Below are 17044 nucleotides of genomic sequence, written 5' to 3'. Positions count from 1 at the left end.
GATATGTAATACTACAATAAAGTTTCTGAATCATGTTTTTTGTCTAGCCGTATAAATATATTCACTTGTACAATTATTTTGATTATGCCCTTATTTGGTTATCTTCCTGTTCCTGCTCCCTGATTGTTTCTAATTTGAGTCCAGGTGTTCCTTGTTTAGTTAATATTGTTCCCAGGTGTGTCCCATTAGTTTCTGTGCATTTAAAACCTGTGTTTCCCAGTGTTTTCTGTCAGCTGTTGTGTGTGTCGTCTTCCCCCTGCACTCTGTGTGATTCCATGTCTGTGAATAAAGGACTGTATGATGGTAATACTCCTGTCTTCTAGTTCCTTGCTCCTGTGTAGTGTGTCAAATAAAATGTTATTTATATTAAAACATATGAGGTTTTTTTATTATAGTAATTAGTTATAGTATAATTTTATAGTTTTACAATAATTTAATAATTTTTGTTATACAAACTGTATTTTCAGTTAAAGTAAAAATTTGAAAATATTATTTCCATTTCTTAAATTACACCATTAAAAAACAACAAACACACACATAAACACACACACACACACACATACACACAGTTTCAATGCCAAAGTTAATTTTAGGGCCCTCTCTGCTAGTTCTGGCTTTTCTAATCTCCTGAGAAAGTGACAGAACCCTTGAACCTACTACAAAATTAAATGCTAATATTATGCATGATTGTAAACACTCTTATCTTATAAGAGTTGAGTTATTTTCAAATTAATAGAAATATTAAAAAAGGGAAACAAATTTTGGCCTAGGAACAAATTACCAAATAGAAAAGATATTACCTATTCCCAAGTATAGCCCATGGAGAACGTCTACATTTTGGTCTTAAATACATTTTGTTGTTTGACTTGAATTTTAACCTTTGTGTTGTTTGTAAACAAGGGGGAGACTTTCTTCAGACCTCTGAGTGCTGTGAATGTAAAAAGTGTTGTTTTTTTGTTTTTCAGGTTACATCGATATGCCAGTACAGGGTAGCTGCAGAGAAGGAACTCCCTTATGAGTAAGTTTTCCAGTTTGTTCAGACACATTGATTTATTCTATACTGAAACAAACTGCCTTAATGAGTCATAGTCTTGTTTAACAACTCTGATTCATTCAAGAACAAAATAACTACTGTTTTCAGTTATTAAAAAGGTAGTTTTACAAGAGAGTGCCTATTTGTAATTGTTTGCATTTGGATAGATATTTGGTAGATGTAGTTCACTGCCCATCATTTACTGAACAATACTGAAACTTTCTATTTATGTAACAAAAAAAACTTGTCATGTTACATCTGCTCAATAATCTCTTACTCCGTATGTTCAAACTGCATTCAGAAGCAGCAGTATGCCTACGTCTGCCAGGCGTGTGTCTCTCCTCTTTCAGCACATTCTTGTAGTTGCCTCTCGTTCCCCATCTAGCAAGCCCAGGCTAGCATTGTTCCTCATTTCTTATACATGGTTTTCTCTAGCACTGCTGCTCCTGCCAGACAGCAAAAAAAACAAGCCTGGCCCATTAAATCTGTGTTTACTAGAGAACTCTTCTACAGCGCTGCTGAATGCTACACACAGATGAATAAAACATCGCTCCTGACTCTGCCCAGGAGAGGCTGACATCATAAGTCAAGACGAGACTTACTGTCATAGCCTTAAAGTAGGTTATGAAGTCAGGTTTGCTGCAGAGGTGCCATTCATGTGCAGTCAGCTGGTATAAGTAATCCTCCGTCGTTTTGTATCACAGCAGTGCAAGCTACACAGATTCTGAGGCCAGAACAAAGTTTGTCAGGTTTAAATGTGCTCAATACACTTATTACTTTATATCCGTTATTCAAAGCTCAATCAAATTCAAATGTATAATGAAATGATTATTCAAAATATCAGGTCCTTTAGATTTTATTTCCAAATATGAGCACATTTTTTTTTAAACCTGAGAAAACCTTTTTAATGACAACCAATCAATGCTTTTTTTATTTTGCTGATACACTCATTTAAAATGAAAAAAAAAAAAAAAAAAATATATATATATATATATATATATATATATATATATATATATATATATATTATGCCAATATTTATCTGCTTAAATGTACTTATAGGAGCATGGCCTATATATTTTTAAGTATATGATTATTACAAAAATTACAGCCTTTAATTTATATATTCAAATATGATTGGAACACTTCCTATTTTCTGTATTTTTATTGTTTTTAACCACAGCAAAGCATTGCAATCACTTGCATTATTTTGCAGCCACATTAATTCAAGGGGGGAAAAAATACAAATTTTGTGTCCATTAAATATGTCATCCTGATCAAATTGTTTCTTATAAGATTTGAAAAAAGGTCACACATTTTACACCTTTCTGGTGTTTTATTTTGGGTTTTGATGTCCTTAAGAATATAAATATTTGCGGTATAAGTACCAAAAACCATCTCAATATGTTTTGACAGCACCTTTCTCAAGAGTTCTGCTAAGAACAGGTAAATTTTTGCCTGTCTAATTAATATTCATGAGCCTCTCTTCTGATTGGTCTGTTGTTTCCTGAGTGACGCATGGCCAGGCCAACCACAGTTAACTAGGGTCATGTATCTTGTAGTCTGCTGTGGCTTGGTGATATAAGTAAGGTAAATAGAAACGCAGCTTACACGTACATTACACGATTAAGCCAAACTTAGACCCGAATCGGCAAATACAGAAGACAACCAACAAACTCCTCAAATGTGCTTACAACAGTTAAGTGTTTCAGAATGGTAATAACACTGAATAACTATTGCTTTCCCACTGATACAGTTAGTTGACGTTAGCATCACATTAGCATTGCATAACTGTTTACAAACTATCATTTCAGATCATGCTGGCTCCATAATGTAACATAAATCTACTAACAATGTAGGGACTGCAGCATCCTTGCTGAGTACCGTATTTTTTGGACTATAAGTCGCACCTGAGTATAAGTCGCATCAGTCCAAAAATACGTCATGATGAGGAAAAAACATATATAAGTCGCACTGGACTATAAGTCGCATTTATTTAGAACCAAGCACCAAGAGAAAACATTACCTTCTCCTTCTGCGCGAGGGTGCTCTATGTGGTAGTGTAGACTACAGGAGCACTGAGCAGCATAGAGCGACCTCTCGCGGCTGGAGATGGTAATGTTTTCTATTGGTTCATTTCTCTTGGTTCATTTCTCTCGGTTCATGTCAAATTAATTTTGATAAATAGCACGTGAATATAAGTCGCAGGAACAGCCAAACTATAAAAAAAAAGTGTGACTTATAGTCCGGAAAATACGGTAGTTTCTTTGAAAAACTGCCATTGAGCTTTGCCTGACTGACGAAGCAGTCACTTTTGAAATGTGCAACAGATGGTTAAGTTCGAACTAAATTGCTGTGGTATTTCAAAATAAATGAACATTAGCCAATGGTCTGTTATATTAATGTTGTTCGGAAGCCTGTGCAATGATGTAGTTTTTTTTCTGACATCCATTGACTGAACAGCGTTTTCTCGATGTTTCCATGGTGTTGTTGCTTAGCAATGGCATGTATTCATTGTTGTCTGGTGGGACGGTGGGCAGTGCTCAGTGTGGTGACTGAAGGCGGTGACTAGTTCTGACGTCACATTTATACAAAAGTCATAACGGCTCGTGAAATGGCACAGCAACTTTATGCAGGCTGTGTGCATATGACTGTGGATTGATGGTTTTGAAACTTATATGGAAGTTAAATATCCCTTAGCCCTCAGTTATCACGAGTTTTGACAATATGGTACCTTTAAATGTGTAATGATGTTATTGGTTATATTAATGTCATTGGCGCCCCTTAGCTAATGCTGCTTCATACAACAACCAAGATCACTTATGCTTAAAAATGGCCCTGAAATTAACCAAAAGAACACCGCCTTAGTTGTTGTGATGTCTCTGGGAATCTGACAGAATAATCTGCAAGTTCAGAGTTCTGTAACTGCACTTTAAAAAATTTGAAGGAAAAATGTTCACCAGTTGGTTTGTACACCGATCCCTTTTTTTTATATTGTTTATTATTTAAAAATATATTTATAATTTCCATTTTTTTTAACATTCTATGTTTATCTCATTATTTAGAGTTCTATGTATAGAGATGAGAAATATGCATATAGAGAAAATACATGTAATTTTATTGTCAGTGAATTAATTTACATGCAACATAGAATACAATACTTAGTTATCAACCTATTAAGAATTGCAGCATGTTTTTATTTGCTAGCATTGAGCAGGTAAAGCAGTGTCACTAGCAACATCATTGTGCTGGCACTCAAGACACAATGTAAAAGGCCTTTATATCAGCTTATGGGACTCACGTTGAAATAATACAACTTAGAAATATACTTATGCCTCTTTGAAAGCTATTGTCTGTCATTAGTGAAAAACAACTTTGGCAACAATAGTGCCATAAAAAAATAAATTACACTTTCATGGCGTTGTAGTGGACTTTGTCTCCATGTGACCTTATTGCCATGGCAACATTGACTTAAAATCGGATATTCAGACCCATGAAACTATTTGGAGGTGAAGAGAGGATTCCACGGGCGAAGGTCAGAGACATTTCAAACTAATATTAACATCAGTGATGGCAGCTAAACCACATAATTACAAATCTCTCACCAATGCAAATCCATTGTAAACAGTGCCATGACAACACATTACCCCTTCATTTCCAGGTTTGTGTATCCACAGAGAGATGGACCATTAGCTTCTCCAGAAGCTAATATTAACTCGGTTTATGTACTTTGTATGGAGAGGGAGGTTTTCGCTAATTGCCTCTATTGTTGGCGCAATATCAAACCAGGACTCTTTCCAGCTGAAACCGATGATACAGTAGTGGTAAAAAAAAAAAAATTATAAAAAGAGAATAAAATAAGAAATAATAAAAAGATCAAAAGCACTTCATATTGAGCTTCCATAAAAGTTCCTTGAAAAGATCTGAATGCAGAAATTTTTCAGCAAGTGTACAAAACATTTTAGTTAAATGGATTTCTATTTTACGGTAAGAATGCAGAAATTAGGTAGCTCTTCAAATAGGCTTCTTCAGGGAATATTTTACTCTGTATCTGTGAGATCTGACCAATGCAATGCTTTCACAGTGTTCTTTTTTTCAATTGAAGAACTGGTCCAAATGTTTTGGAAGGATATGAATTAAACCCCTTCTGTCCTTCTGCCAAGCACATGACCCTCTCTTCTCCAGGGAAATGGCTTCCCACCATGGAATCTCATGTTTATCAATGACCAACTCAAAGGCTGGATGATAAAATAAATGTCTCCATCACATAATTTGCATATTTATATATATACAGTGCAGGTCATTAGGGCAAAGTTTTGAAGGGATTTTTAGCTGTAATCAACATATTAAGATTCTAATGAATGATCAAATACCTATACATTTGAATTAATTGATCATACATTAATACATGCATATTTGGGCAAATCCTCATTTAACTGGTATCTTTTTTTTAAACTTAAAACAAACTTTTAACTATATTTTAAGATTTTTAAACTTTTTAGTTTTTGTTAAAGGAGACATTTTTCCATGTCTTCATTCATTTGTCTGATTTTCAGACATTATTTTAATGATTTTACCTTGTCTCAGACCCAGACTTTCAATCTTAAATTATGAAAGTCCATAAAAATATGACTACACATTTGATCATATCTGTCATGTTACATCGGATTAATGTGTAAAAATTAATACTTTTATATACACTTTTATGCCAATTAAGATGTCAATTGGTGTCATTTCCATAACCACCAATACCCGTAAAACTATTATTATTATTCTTTATTTGTTTATATGTTTACCTGGGAGAAATATCACTTATTAGCAGAATATGTTATTGTATAAAATGTTTCCATCATAATTTCCATTGCAGAATATCAAGCATAATATATTTGAGTTGTTGATATTTGTCAGTTACATTACAGTTCAGGAAAAATAAGAAAGAATTCTCTTGGACTCTTTCACTGTTGGACTATTTTAGAGGGCAAAATAATAATAATAATAATAATAAATTAATTAATTAATTAATTAGTTGTGCAAGTATATTTTCCACAAGACATTTAAAACTATTTTCCCTTAAATGGCAATTTGATCTAATAAAATGTTAGATAAGCAAAAGTCTTAAAGAGTCTCTACCAATAGAGCAGAAAAAGCTGCAGATTCTGGTGTCCTCTGTTGACAGAATTCTTCCACAGAAACGGCCCTAAATCAAGCACTTCTCTAATGTTCATTTCTCTCTTCCCCTGCTGACTCCACCAGAAATTATAGTATTTACTTGCTTTCGGAGCCTTCTCGTACCTGCTATATCCATCTCGGAGATATACCATCTGATGTCACCCATGTAACTCATTGAACCTATCCTGTAAAAAATTAGCAGCTTTGCATTGGAGATGAAAGAGCTGGCATCTGCCTGCTGTTCAGATGAGAGGTGCTTTAATGTGCTCAAACAGAGTTACAAATCTTCAGAGACAAGTGCAGCCACAGAATATTAATGGACGTGGGGGAGGCAGAAAAACTTTGACGCAAGCAGGTGTTAGCTTAACAGTTTGTTGTGTTTCTTAGTATTACCACAAAGTTCCAGTTAAATCATTCTTTTATTATAATTCTCTGGTGTAAATTGTCAAGAAGTTGGACTATCTTACATGATATGATGTTTTGTTTTTACTTCCGCCTACAAACACTTTTGAACGTGTGATCCACACGTTTACTGTTATCACACCTGAGAATATAGGTTCATATAACAAAAAGGAGGGAAAATGAATGTGTTATTTTTCAAATTTCAACAGACTGAACTAAAAACGTGTTATGAATGTATACTGCACTGCAGGAGAAAAGATGGCTGCTTTGAACTTGAATTCATTGAATTCTTTCTTGAATTCATTCAAATAATTTACACTGTTAATTATGAAAGATTTTTGGCCAAGACTTAGTTTTAAAAATATACAAAAATATGTTTGTTTAGTAACCTACTTCACTGCAATTAACATGCTTAAGGAGATTCTCGCAAAAATCATAAGAGGTTGATGCTGCTTTACTGGTTGCTAAAGGCCAGTTCACACCAAGGACGATAACTATAAAGATATAGTTCTAAAAATCATTCTCAACATTAAAGAATAGCAGAGTCCAGCAGCTATAACAAAAAAGGTACAGAGAAACGATATCATTGGAATCCCTTTCAGAATTTTTTTTACCAGCTGATGAATGATAAAAACACCCAATCAGAATAAATCCTGCTGTGACGAGCAGAATAAACAGAGGGCATTGTTCACTGGTGTGGACGCTAATGTAGTTATCTTTATAGCTTTCTTTATAGTTATTGTTCTTGGTGTGAACAGGACTTTACTTTACGTACTCTGAATCAGAGAGTCAAGGTTCAGCTGGTTAAAATTGCCCTATTGGTACATGTTATAATTACACAAAAAGCATCAGTTTCATTCAAAAGTCATTACCTTGTCTACAGCATTTTAAGTCATGTCACATTTACAGTCCAGGTGGAAAAACAAATAAAAAAAACAACACCTGAGTTGATGGGTTCTTTACTTGTTTGGAAAAGTCACATCACATAATATATATATATATATATATATATATATATATATATATATGTGTGTGTGTGTATATATGTGTGTATATATGTGTGTATAGATAGATAGATAGATTTAGATAGATTTAGATAGGTAAATAAAAAAGTCAGTAAAGAAAAAGAGGAAAAAAAATTGTTACAATTATTTTTTATAATTTGAATGAATTTATGCATAATATTGAAAATCATTCAAATAAATTTTTTCATAACTTATTCACCCACTTGAAGAAAGTCAGCCATACAGGTTTGGAAGGACATGAGAGTATGTAAATGATATAGAATTATGTAGAATTTTTTTTGGGGGGGGGTGAATTATCTCTTTAACACTCATGTGGCAAAAATGGCATATGCTTGAATTGAGCAATTACAATTTTCTGAAAGTCTAGTTCATAAATGGGTCACTTACTCTGATGATGTCCAAAATCTTTGAATGAAAAATTTGTTGTCATGTTTACTGTGAAGCAGACCATGATACCCGATTTTGTTTATTGTAATGGAGCATTCTTGTTGTGTTGTGATGTTCAGTGTCGCTTTAGTTTCTGGTTCTCTTCCTCTCTGCGTACAGATGTTTAAGCAACAGATGGTCTCATTCTGATTTCATGCTTACCAAAACTCCACAAGGATGAAATCCCCTTTGGAGCAGTCACAGCCAGCAACTACTATGGTGTATAAAAGTCATTTTGGCTGTCTGCGGGTAAATATCTATTGTGAGTGGTGCGCTTTTAATGTGTCGCTCCCGGCAACAGAGTGAGATGTTGCTCCTGAGCTACGTGTTTGGAAAGACAAGTGAGCCTGATCGTGGAAAAAATCAAATTGAATCAATGTTAGACAGAAGAAAAGAAAGAAACAAAGCAAAATATGAATCAAATAAATCTGGTAGAGGTCATGGCACTAGTGAACTTTCTCAACTCTGCTGTTGAGATAACTGATTAAAAGCAACACTGTTTTTAGAATCCTTAAAGGGATAGTTCACCCAAAAATAAAAATTCTGTCATTATTTACTCTTAACCTTAACCTATTTTGTAGGGTCAAATTAATCATTGAAACAAGTTTTTCATGACATGTCATAGCAGCATCCATTTAATCTTGATAAACAAGAGTTATGATCAACGAATTGGAGGGGCATCGATCCATCACATCATTTAAAATGGCTAATACCCTTATGGCGTTCCAAACCTGTATGAGTTTCTTTCTTATGTTGAACATAAAAGTAGATATTTTGAAGATTGCTGGTAATCAAACAGTTGGTGGTTGCCATTGGCTTCCATAGTATTTTTTTTTCCTACTATGGAAGTCAATGGCAACCACCAACTGTTTCTAATCTCTAACCTTAAGAATTAAAGTTCTGCAATTAAATGAGCTGCTTAAAGGAATAGTTTATCCAAAACTGAACATTTCCTGAAAAAGAATTCACCTTCAGGCTATCCAACAGACTTGGAGAAATTTAGCATTACATCATTTGCTCACCAATGGATCCTCTGCAGTGAATGGGTGTCGTCAGAATGAGAGTCCAAACAGCTGATAAAAACAATAAAATAATCCACAAGTAATCCACACGACTCCATTCCATCAGTTAAAATCTTGTGAAGTGAAAAGCTGAGTAAAAATTCATCAAGGTGTTTTAACTTTGAACCGTCTTTAAAATTCCAAAAATCCATAATTCATAATAACACTTCCTCCAGTGAAAAATATCCTCCCTTGTCCGCTCACATCAAAAACCAACCAAAATGTTTGTTTTCATCTGTAAACAGTGCCTGATCTGTGCATATTTCTCTCCTGATTCAGATTTTTTCACTTGCAAAAGCAATATTATGGATAGAAGATGTGCATTTATCTTAAGACATTCATTGATGGACTGGAGTACGGATTACTGTGATCATTTTAGCTGCTATTTGAACTCTCATTCTGATGGCACCCATTCACTGCAAAGGATCTATTGATGAGCAGGTGATGTAATGCTAAATTTCTCCAAATGTGTTTCCATTAAGAAACAAAGTCATCCTGAGGGTAAATACATTTTAAGGAATAGTTGACCCAAAAATGAACCTTCTGTCATCATTTACTCTTTAATCTGTGGAACACAATATCAGCTATTTTAAAGAATGTGTCTACTGTTTTATCTACAGTATATATTGACACTGGACCACACTGAATTTCAAAAAAAATAAAAAATACTGTCAAACAAATTCATACAGCTTTGGAACGAGGGAAAGGTTGACATGAAGATGACAGAATTTTCAATCTTGCATGTAAAAGGTGGTGCACACAGTGAGTCCCATGACATGCCTGTCCTTCATATGGCACCATCTGATCAGATTAATCATCTGGGGTCACACTTCTTAAATCAGAACGACGGCTTTATTAAATCTGGCTCTTTGACTCTGATCTCTCGCCCTCTCTTACACAGACAGGTACATTGAGGAGGGAGCGCATTGGCTTTGAGTGTCACACTTTTGCGTTGCGTTGTGGTGCTGTCATCGTCAGCATGTATCAGTCATGGTAATGACAACAATGATGATTGAAGCAGTTTGTAATTATGGATGCGTGGCGCTTGTCTCCTTGCTCCTACACAGATAAATCGGAAATGCTTGAAGGAACCGTGAGAGCAAGGAACGTGCTGTGCTTTATCATATCCAAAAAAGGCTGCATGCAAAATAAATAGCCTTAATTAGGCAGACATCTTTCTGTGTACTTAATTTGAGCTCACAGTGCTTGTGTTTGCTCATTTAATGTAACCTGATAAAAAGAGCTCTCAGGTGTTTCCGTTGAACAGTGTGCTCATGCTCTGAAACAAAAAAACCCAGTCGAGCAGAACAGAAAGTGACTACAGATACTTGGCAAATATGTTTAATGGGTAGGGACTTACAGCTCCTCTCTGCCTGTTTTGGTCTATTATATATTTGGTCTATTTATATTTTATATTCTCTATATGATTCTCTTCAGGTCAGGTTTTGAATTCAATCACTGTAATGGCCAACAGCAAACAGCAAAGTGTTTTGCTACACCTACAGTGGGTATAGAAAACATCACTTTTGCATACACTTGAGGATGCGTTAAGTTGATTAAAAGTGACAGTACAGACATTTTAAATATCAAAAGATTTTTATTTAAAATTAATGTTGTTTGTTTGAACTTCCTATCCATCAAAAAATCCTGAAAAAAGGTATCACAGTGTACATAAAAATTCAAAGCAGCACAACGGATAACATTATGAAAACGGATAACATTATGAAATGTTTATTTATTTATTTATTTCCAAATCAGCATGTTAGAAAGATTTCTGAAGGATCATGTGATGTTGAAGACTGGACTGGAGTAGCTGAAAATTCAGCTTTATCATCACAGGAATAAATGACATTTTAAAATAATATTCAAATAGAAAACAGTTGTTTTAATTTGTAATAATTTTTCATTATATTAACGAATGCCACTAAATCCCACTTGTTTTGATATTTTGATATAGAATGCAAAGATAAATACACATTTTTAAATTTGGCTTAAGTGTCCAAGATATTTTAAGGCAACAACAACAAAACCCTCTCACTCTTCAAACATGCATGTGTTTAGCCCATTAGGCCAGCATAAGGTCTCCTGTATTCACTAAGAGAATGATCTGTGCTATAATTATGACAAATATGTTATTATACACACTTTGGCATGTTCCCAGCACCTCTGCACAGATGTTTACTCACCCTAATGTTGTTCCAAACCCATTTGACTTTCATTCTTCCATAAAACACCAAAGGAGATTCTATACAGAATATCTGAGGTGTTCTCTTTCATAACACTGAACGTGGATGGGGACAAGCATCACAAGTCATCAATACAACTACTGTGACTTCACCACTAAAGTGCAACAGACTAAAATGAGGTCTTTATTCATATTGTATATTGCTGGACAGCTGTATTTACCATTCACTTTATGGAAAAGAGCAGCTTGATATCTCCTTTTGTGTTTTATAGAAGAAAGGAATGATTTCCTAAGAATTAATTTTGGGGCCAACTATCTTTTAAACACAGTAACGAATTTGTAAATCTGCTTTCTCTCTGTAAAGTGTCAAAAGAAGGCTGTCTGCTTTGTCCAACAAACTTGTTTAAATCTAATTAATTAGATATATTAATTGTAATATTTGCCCATTTACATCATATGAGCAATTCCATCCAAATGTCAACCTTATCATAAAAAAAAAATAGTTTTTAGAATCTGCGCTGGATATTAATATCCAAAGTATAGTCAAAACACTATCAATTAGCACAGTAACAAGATCGGCAGTTTAAGACATTAACTTGTAAGCACAAAACACAAGATACTTCTCTTTTCAATATGAATAAGGCTTTATTAGATAAATCTAAGACATATAAACTAATCTAACACATAAACGCACACACTCACACATTCACACAAGATGCAGGAAGATCGAAAGTTAGGGAAAGATGAGTTTAAGAGAATGGATTATTGTGCAATTGTGTGTGTGTGTGTGTGTGTGTGTGTGTCTCTAACACTAGCTTGCTCTATTCTTTTTTTTCTATCTGTTTTTCTTTTTATTTATTTTTATTATTTAAAATCCCATGCTAAGTGTACTGTATTAAGCTAACTGAGACTTGTTATAGCACTTATATATCATTGCTCTTTTTGTTGTTTTTGATTGCTTCCACTCTTCATCTGTAAGTCGCTTTGGATAAAAGCGTCTGCTAAATGAATAAATGTAATGTAATATATAAATATATATATATATATATATATATATTAACTCATTGTGGATTAGTATTACTGTATATTAATTCAAAATATAGTGATTAAATAATGGCTTATATGAATGACTACAATTTAAAACAAAAATTGTAATAAAAAATTTGTTTTGTGAAGAGCCAACACTTCTTTGTTGCTTCTAGAAAGTCAAAAACTCTTTTTTGTCACAGAAATACAATGAAATGGTTCAGTATATTAGTAATGGATACATACTATGAGAATTTATATTTCAGGTTTTGAGTGTGAATGAAATGTCCATAATGCGCTTTGTCTATCCCCTTAGTAGCCTGAAATGAAAACGCATACGTTAATGTGTAATTTGGTATGCATTGGTAAATATATATGACAACAAACTTCAACATGCTCTTATTCAAGAGACTTATAAAAAAAGACTTACTAGACAAGCATACATTTCTTATTAACTGTTCAAAGCCTTGAAGTCTGGGCATTAAAGCATCCAAATGTTGCAGCTGCTCTGTTTTACCCACTGCACTTTAATGTTTTAAGAGAGACAAAAGGACACACGACTAACAACACCCTATGTGAGTCTCACATGATATCATGTGAATGTTTTTGATAAAGTGAGTGAGGAAGGATGACTGGGATTGTCAAGAACAATTTTTTCAGACCTGGAAGCTGCAATAGTACCCTCTGCTGGTGAAACAGTCCTATAAGAAGCACAGCAAAGGAACAGGGTGGGACAAGATAATGTGAACACCCATTATTAGAGGTCAGTGTAATTTTTGTAGACTACCGAGAAAAACTAATGTTGTCAATATTTATCATATCCTCATCTATGTTCTCTAGTTTGCATTTCAGTGAAGTATAAATTGTATTCAGCAATGTTTGGTACAAGCCTTGGGTGAAATGAGTGACTTGTCAGATTTCCGAAAGAGACAAATGGAAGCCTGTTTAGCAGTCAATTTTTTTTCTTTTTTCTTTTTTTTAAGAACAACAGTTTTTACGATGATGACTGCATACACAAAGTATAGCAAGACTACATCAGTGAAGAAGAATAGTGGACGAAAAGCAAAAATGAATAGGAACCATTGAATGCTCATCATATAATCTGGCTCTGGTTTCATAGACAAACATGTATGACAGAAACACGTGCGATTGGTTATAAGGATCAACGGTGCAAAAAAAAAAACTATAAAAAACAATGTGTAAAAAGCAATCTGATGCAGTGCGAGTGAATCAGAATGTAATTCCATGAATAGACAATTTGCATTTATTTTCACATTTAATTTTAATCACGACAGCCATAATTTGTTGTTTAATTGTGCAGGGACAATTTTTGCCCCTTTTTCTTGATATTTTTTTTTTTGCCACAATTCATTTCTGACCCCGATCTAGACTGTTGGAATGTTTGGCCTTGCCTGGAATATCTGGATTAGCCTTCTCTACCTCCCTGAGCAAATTCTGATCTATGATTTACCAGAGAACAATAAAGCATCTGGTTGTCATAAAGTCCCTTTCTATGCGGTTGTTTCACAGTCACTCATTGTGCCTGGTAATTCCAGCAAATTATCCATCAACCATCCACTCCGAGAGAGTATGATGTATTGTTCCCATGTAGCAATTCAAGAGCACTGAACTGCAGAAACTTACTTTTAAAGTAATCATTGCAAAACCAAGCTGTGAGGAAACCACAAATCTGGTTTACTTGTACCTTTCTGAATGCACGCTAAATGAATGTTTGAGCGTGTGTGTGGGTGGGTGTGTGTACAGCTGATTGTGTTTGTTGTGGTTGCTGTCCTGCTCACGAACTGACGCTATAGTGCAGGTGTGTGAGAGGAACAAGTGAGACTCAAGCAGAAGGATGATGTGATCACACTCACTGTGCCCAGCAGGGGTGTGGAAGTATGGCACTGGCAACATGCTAGTGACATGTGACGGACAAGAGGGGGTTTTCACTGCACATCCCAGTGCCAGGAACATGTGCCAGGCAGAGGACGGCAGGCAGCACCACTTATGCCAGCCTGTCTCTCTATGAATCTTCTCAAGATCGATCACTAACTCTATGCATATTTACGGTGGCTGGCTAAAGAAAAATTCTAAATGCAGATGTCACTGCTTCCTGATGGACTTTACTCACTTGACTGCATAGTTTGGAGCCCTGCTGTTAATTTATCAAATAAAATTCACAATATACCAAGTTAGGGACCATTCACAACTTATGGATTTTTGCACAGTAAAGGTGAATAGAAGCCATTTGTAATTGATGTCAAAAGAGGAGAGGCTTCTCAATGATGAACAAAATGCTTTTGTGGGATAACAGCTTACCATTTTATAAATCGAATCAAGAACAAATTAATTACAGTATACAAGCTGGCTCTGTTTAGTTAATCAAAAATATTCAATTAAATTTTATTTGTATAGCGCTTTTTACGATACAATCATTGCAAAGCAACTTTACATTAAATTAAATTTCTAGATTATTTAGTAGTATGCTAATCATTGGTGACTCACCCTTTATGTACATATGGCAGAAATGTATGGAAAAAATCAATTAAAGACATAATCAAACAGAGGGCGAACACTGTTAACAGCAATTATTATGATGCAATCAAACTTAAAGCAAAATTTGTTAGTTCTGTATGTTGTTTCAGGGTTGGCATCATGTCTTCAGAGGTGGGAAGCTTGTATAAATCCTAGTTACCATGGGATGTAATTTCTAGCAGAAACGGAGAAACAAATAGACACAATAATTAGTTGGGGGTGGTGTTGGCGCAGTGGATAAGACGCATGCTTTTGGTGTGAGAGACCCAGGTTCAAATCCACTGTGCGACACCAATGTGTCCGTGAGCAAGACACTTAACCTCTAGTAGCTCCAGAGGCGTGTGGCCTCTGACATATATAGCAATTGTAAGTCGCTTTTAAGCTTCGAATAAATGCAAATGCAAATTAGTGAAAGTTGTGACATTTGCCCAGTATAGTAACCCATACTCAGAATTAGTGCTCTGTAACCCATCCAAGTGCACACACGCAGCAGTGAGGAGTGAACACATTCCCAGAGCAATGGTCAGCTATATCCAGCTGCCCGGGGAGCAACTGGGTGTTCAGTGCCTTGCTCAAGGCACTTCAGCCATGGCTATTGAGGGTGGAAGAGAGCGCTTTTCATTCACAAAAGCCTTATTCAAAACACAGAAAGGGCAGCTTTTCGATGCTTCATTCAAATGTTCACCAGTATTGCTTTTGCAATTGGGTGTTGACAGGGTAACAGACATGATGATAAGCCAGGTACATTCTGCACTTGTGTCTGTAAGAGCCATTTCTCAGGCTTGTTTTAAAGTGGAGCTTTTCCATTGAAAAAAAAGAGACATCAGAGAGTGTGGCCGTTCTGTGTTCTCATTACTGCTAACAGCCTTGAGTCTGCCTTCCCATTATGGAGAATTGCGTACAATTGTATCAACTATTGGTCAAGCAAGGTGAAGTAGGGTCCGTTCTCTCTCCCTTGATCTCACATGGGGATTTTTTTTTTCCTGCTTGCTGGATTGTCCTGAACCTCTAATGACAAATCAGACTGTCCAGCTGAGTTATGCTGGCTTGGTACAGTCTTACTTGTAGACCTTTAGTGTTGGTGATCCTAGTTTCCTGCACTTCTCAAATGAAGGTTAGAATATCTGGGGAAAAGTGTTATGCACCTTGATCTTATATAGAATCTTCTAGAGAGGTATGTGAATATATATATTTTTTTTAAACATTCAAATTTTAGAGAGAGATTGTGACTGATGTTTTAATGTTTTCTATTGCTTTCAGTGTCTGACCATCTTTTTTAAATTCCTATTTAAAAACTCTTAACTTTAAACAAAAGTAATTACCTTTTTCTTCCTCCACATTTCCCCGTCCAGCATCCTGTCTTCCCACCCCATGCCTCTCTCTGGTTCCAGGCTGGGAATATGAATTACCTGACTGGCATTAGGCGTTCTGCTTGGCTGACAGCTGTCATGAACACACGGGATGGAAGAGAGACAGAGAAGGATGAGTCTCTCAGTTATCCTCCCTTATTCCCTTCTCTCTTTCTCTTGAGGCATTTCACTCCTTTAAGCAGTTGTATAATGAAGATCTTCCTCCTGCGGTCCTTCCCATTTAACACAGGGCACAGACACAGAGCAGGCATTGTGGGCCACTGAATCTCTTACTCTTTTGCAGATCACATACTGCAATACTGTATTTCATCACCAGACAGACAACTGTAGGGAAAACACTTTAGGGTAATTACCCCAAATCACTGGGTCTCTGTGGTGCTATCGACACATTACTCTGCCTGTTTCAACCAATGGTGTTAGTTTGGGGCAGGATTGTATGTTTGTGTGGCAGATGGAAAAAGTGTTTGAGAGACCTTTTTTTATACTGCGTTTGGTTATACTTAAGAGGGTCAGTGTTTTGTTGATCAGTATAGGGACATGTGTCAAAATGAACTTTTTTTACTTGGTAGAACTGGTGCTCACAACTTCAAGAAGTTAGGAGCACCAACAAAAATGTAGGACCACCCACTAAGGTGCATCACAACTGCCAATTTAGCGGAAGGGCTGGCAACATCCTGATGATTAAAAGCTTAAACAATTTAACCTGTTCCTGAATTCTTTGCCACACACTTGGCCCGGCATTTCTTGTTAGTGATGCATTAATCTTTATTCTAATTGCTAATGTTTTAGAAGCAAGTAAGCTGATTCTGATA

General features: G+C 35.4%; 1 long non-coding RNA gene across 1 annotated transcript; it reads left to right on the top strand.

The window, feature by feature from the left end:
* Nucleotides 1-252: 252 nt before the first annotated feature.
* On the top strand, nucleotides 253-16570 carry LOC132152512 (uncharacterized). Its single transcript, XR_009436543.1, has 3 exons — nucleotides 253-303; nucleotides 966-1018; nucleotides 16215-16570. It is a non-coding gene; the product is annotated as an uncharacterized LOC132152512 (long non-coding RNA).
* The last annotated feature ends 474 nt before the right edge of the window (nucleotides 16571-17044 follow it).

Source organism: Carassius carassius, chromosome 11 (assembly GCF_963082965.1).
Source record: "Carassius carassius chromosome 11, fCarCar2.1, whole genome shotgun sequence".
NCBI classification, from domain to species: Eukaryota; Metazoa; Chordata; class Actinopteri; order Cypriniformes; family Cyprinidae; genus Carassius; species Carassius carassius.
The sequence above is the reverse complement of the archived record's forward strand: the minus strand, read 5'-3'. Positions and strand labels throughout refer to the sequence as shown.